We start from the raw sequence: 5323 nt of genomic DNA, 5'->3' as shown, positions 1-5323 counted from the left end.
GACGTGCGTTCAGCAACCGACGCTGCTAGCGTGGACGACGCGGATGGCGTGAGACACCGCTGGCTTGCGGAGGTGCGCAACGACACGTTAATGGAGCGCCGGTCGCCCGCGCTCGAGCGCCCGAACTCGCCGACGCCGCTGCGCGCGCGTGCCACCTCGTTGTGCGAACTCGATTTCCGCAATCCCTTGCGCCGGCCAGCGTGTGACCTGTCGCCGCAGCCCGACTATCCGGGTTACGGATGTACTACAGACCGGCGTTTCCTCGGCGGACTCGGAGACCAACGGCGAACGTGACGATCAAGCGCGCCACCTGGACCGGGGTCCGGCCGAGCGCCCACCTGGTCGTCGGTTCGCGTGCGACGACGAGGGCCCCAGGGCGCTGTGGTCGAAACGCAGCGGCGGCGGATCGTGCGTGCGGCCGTCCGTTGCCGCCGGCCTCGGACGCTGCATCGGTATGGCGCCGTGACCATCGGCCACGATTTCGTCCAGACCGTGAGAGGAAGAACACGGCGACCTTTGCTCAGACGGTTCGATGGACGCGCGTTCCTGCGCGTTCCTGCTGGTCACCGCCGCGTTTAGCAATGACGGGCGTGTGCCTGGTGTCGTCGTGGTGATCGTGGTATACCGGTGTAGGCAAAAGTGTGACATCCGCCGATACCTGTAATGTCAGACACGCCTCGGTGGGTTACCTCGATTTGTCGGCGGACGTTTCGTTAATATAATAATTATATTATATTTTATATCATTTCGTTTCGTTTTATTTTACACCTGCTGCCATATAATGAAGATAATTAATAATAATATGTAATAGTAACCATTTTTGTAATGCCAGTACTGATTTCGCAACAGCAGGTTCGTATGGTTTCCATAGATTATGTAACAAACGACTATTTGTAACGATTTATTTCTTTGTAATAGATTTAAGCGTTTTTGTATAATAATAATAAATACTACTAATATAATAATAATATAATATATAACAATAATATACAAAATGCAAAATTTTTAATATGTGCACATATTTTTACATAAACTTTCAATGAAAAGTGTCATAATACTTTACTTAGTTCTATAACTATGATGAATAACTGAAATTAAACCTAATTTTATACAGTAATAAAATAATATGAGCTATTCAGGTAAGAAGTCTATTACAATAATATAATTGGTAGGTACAAAAATTCATAATATCAGAGTAGTATGTTCTGTTTATCTTAAATATTAAACTAATATTCATAAATGGCAAAAAAGATCTAAAACTATATTAAGCTCGAGTCTCAAGACATCAAAAGTCTCTTATTATAGAGAATTTGAATTACGTATAATTGCTCAATATGAATAATTTCAAAACACATTAGTTAAATGGAGATTCATTTGTATACTTATTATATACTATCATAGTATCACTATTTTTAATCTTCTAATGATGTAAGCAAGCATAATGACTTATAATAATTTATACGATGATACATTATCATATTGTATTGTATAAGTATAAAAATATACAAATAGTACAAATATAAAATATATACGCAGACTAATGAAATAATAAAATTGTAAACATTCTACAATATTTATATTATAATAAGCAATATGCAAATCGAACGAAGTAATACCAGTGTTAATTAAATTATTTTACATCCATAAATTTCATTCTGAATTTAAAATAAGTGAATTACAAATTTTAATAAATAAATAATACGTGTTAAATTCACAAAACTTGGTGGATATTTTTTATGTATTTCCCATAGTAATAAATACATTTTTACTTCATCTTTTTTTTTTTTTTTGTTAGTACGATTTATTTATTGAACTATTCATGAGTAAAGTGAATAATGTTTTATTTTTACAAAAAATGAATGTTTTATAGACATAAATTTCACTAAATGTCTCAAGAGGTGGACCATTGGTATTAAAATAACATTTGCTTATTTTGTTAAGTTAAATAAAATTATAGATGCAAATTGATTATTTTTTCATTTTCTTCAAAACACTACAGAGATTTTAATTAAAAGTATAGTTTTTTCAATTATTGTGATACGCCATGTCCAGCAAATTATATAAATATTAAATTTTTTACTTGTATCTATAGTTCTTGAATCTAGAGTAGTTATACATTCTGTAAATATAATATGTTTGATTATATCTGGAACATCATTTAATAAAATACATTTTTCTTTCTTCATCCATTCAGTACCTGTGGTAAGATAAGTGTGTTACCTATTTTTAGTACATTTAATATTGCGTCACCCCGTATGTTACATGATGATAATTCAAACTAAATATTTGTAGTATTTTTGTTTTCTTTTTATTTATTAAATATTGAATGTTCACCATTTAGTTTTTAATTTGTTACAGATGAGTTCATTGATGTAAATAATTTTTTCTTGTTTTTATTATTATCTCCCATCTACATTTATTATCGTTATTTGTTTTGATTGAGTAAACATTTTTAAAATTTAATTTAAGATTCATTAGTTTTTCTGCCTATGTCCTATAACCTAAAAAAAAAAAGTCACTATTAGAAAGTCACATTGATTTTTTATGACTATTTGAAGTTTAAATTCTTACGACATTGCATATTCTTGAACAATAACTATTTTAAGTACTTTTTCTTCAAATAATTGTTTATGTTTTATTGAGATTCAAATACAAATAATCGTAGATAATTGGAATTTTTAACAAATGTTTATGTTAGAATCTTTCATGTATAATATAATTTTTTTTAAATATTTTGACTCTTATTTCGAATATTATTATTTATTACAGACATTTGGAGTTACATAAAGTTTAGTAAATAACTTAGTTTCTTTTATCATTATAAAGTAGTAAAGTAACTTAATCTGTGTACCATTATAATAACATTACAATATATTCTTAATGTCATAAACTTATAAATTATGAGTACTAACAACATATAATATTGTCATAGGCTATAGCATGTAAACGCCACGTATAGCTTTACAATATTTGAATATTGTATTCTTATAGACCTACAGTATTATCAAAATACAATTTGAAAATAAAATATCAATTCGAGGATATAGGCACCTATGAAAGTTTTAAAAATAAATAATTTTATTTACATCAATAATAAACAATGAAGTTAATAGAATTAAATTTTATCGTTTTTATGAAATGTGGAATGAATAGCTAACACGTTAGTTTACAAAAATAAATGAAATATTTCATATTTTCGGTTGTTTTTTTTTTATGGTACCTATGATTAGTGATTTAGAAAAAGGAAATAATATTTTTTCATTTCATACAAATAATCTTTGCAGTTCATTTAAACGCAAGCCATTTATATTAGTTGATATAAGAATAAAAATAGTTTATTAAAAGTAACTTGCAATTTATATTATTTTTTGTTTTGTTTTGTACACCGTTTAAATGTTTAATCTAGTGTTCTTTTATCTCTATTGTGTTTTATTGAATCATACTAATTACTGTATGAACGACTATCTGTAAAATTTAATCATTTATAAATGAATTTACATTATTCGGGAAAATAATTCAAAGAAACCAAATTATGTAATATACTAATATAATGTCTCATTTTCTAAGGCTAGGATCACACTATGCGTTTTGTTGGCAACCGAAAAATACTATCCCGATTAACCGCAATCGGGACGATCGATCATACTGTGCGTTTTATCGGTAACCGAATAAATACAAATGAGATTAAAAAGCCCGAAAATCGTTTTTAATTTAAATTTAAATTTTAAACTGATTTTTTATTTAAACGAAATGTAGGTATCTAATATTATAAGTAAAAAATAATAAAAAGGTTGTATGATTAGAATTATTTGTTTTTATTTAAAACGTGTATCAACTAATTATGCTAATAAATAATAATATACATCTATAATATAAATAAAATATAATATATATATATATATGTATATTACAAATATATTTTAAGTTTTTTAATTATTTAAATTTAAAAATGATTATTAATTATTCATAAAATTTTCAATTTCGGTTACCGATAATCCGCGCAAATGTGATCGGACAAATCGCATTGCATGTGTTGTGCTTTACATCCCGAGACGCAACCGGACGGTTGGGCCGCAACACGTTGCGGTCGCTTCCAGACGGTTTTTATCCGGTTCCGCAAATCGGTCTAGTCTGGCCCTGATAACGCGTTTTTTATTTAAACCTATTTTATTTTAAAGTGTTGCGGTTCGGCTCCGGTTGGTCGGGAACCGACAAAACGCATAGTGTGATCCTAGCCTAAAGGTTTACGATTGTGAGAACCAACTATAAAAATAAACTTTTGCATTTAAGGTCTAGTTTAGAAATTCTTCCGAACATTACGATGACAAAAATATCGCCGTTTAAGGGGTTCCGATCGGCCATTTTCAAAGGAGAAGGAGTTAGTCAAATTAAATGGTAGATAAAATATATGGGTCGTGTCAATGCGTGCGAAAATAAATGAACGGAAGTGTGTATAATGTATATGCAGTATGCGCGCTACACATATCGTGATGTATCTCAACGCGTTACTAACCGTAAGCGTATTCTAAATTAATGTTGAGTGCTATTTTTAATTAAATATATTGATAATATTTCGAGAAAATCAAACAATAAACTACATTATTATTTTTAGTGTACCTACGTCCGTGTACACTACACCATTATAACAGTATAGTGAATTAAGGTCAGCGATCTATTTATATAATTAAGTATTATTACATTTAGCATATCAACACAATCAAAAAATTACAATAATTATTGCTATATTGTGGTAATTATGATATCGCGTGGAAAATACGATTCAAATAAGTATTTAATGATATTATCATAACTTGTATCCAAATGTGAATAGAAATCAACATGATATTGTAAAAATAATATTATTATGGTCGTTTACAATGGAATAATATACGAAATAATGATTAATGGATCAGTAAATTAGTAGTCAATGCAGGCAATGCCTTTAGATCGATCTAGCGGAAAACACATTCATAAGTTTACCCATCACGAATTCGATCGTCCAGAGTATTATTCGCAATTTAGTCATTATCGCAGTACGGCGTAACGCGGGACAAACGGCGAGAGGGCGCAACCTATTTGTGCGCATCACCGGGACTATTGTATTATACATAAGCGATACACTGCGTAGTACGAAATAGTGTCGAGTACACGCAAGCTTACATCATGGTCCTGACCACCCAAATTTAAAAATTACCGTGGTGTATCTTGGGAGTGAAATTTGGGTTTGCGGCACATTTTCCAGAAATCTTTCTTTGAAAATTACAAATTATACGTCACACATAATATGCGGACTGCCCCATTGTAAGAAAGCCGATAAGAACAG

This window comes from Melanaphis sacchari, unplaced genomic scaffold, assembly GCF_002803265.2.
Source record: "Melanaphis sacchari strain LSU unplaced genomic scaffold, SCAv2.0 Contig13_pilon_pilon, whole genome shotgun sequence".
Taxonomy (NCBI): Eukaryota; Metazoa; Arthropoda; class Insecta; order Hemiptera; family Aphididae; genus Melanaphis; species Melanaphis sacchari.
This window is presented reverse-complemented; position numbering follows the sequence as displayed.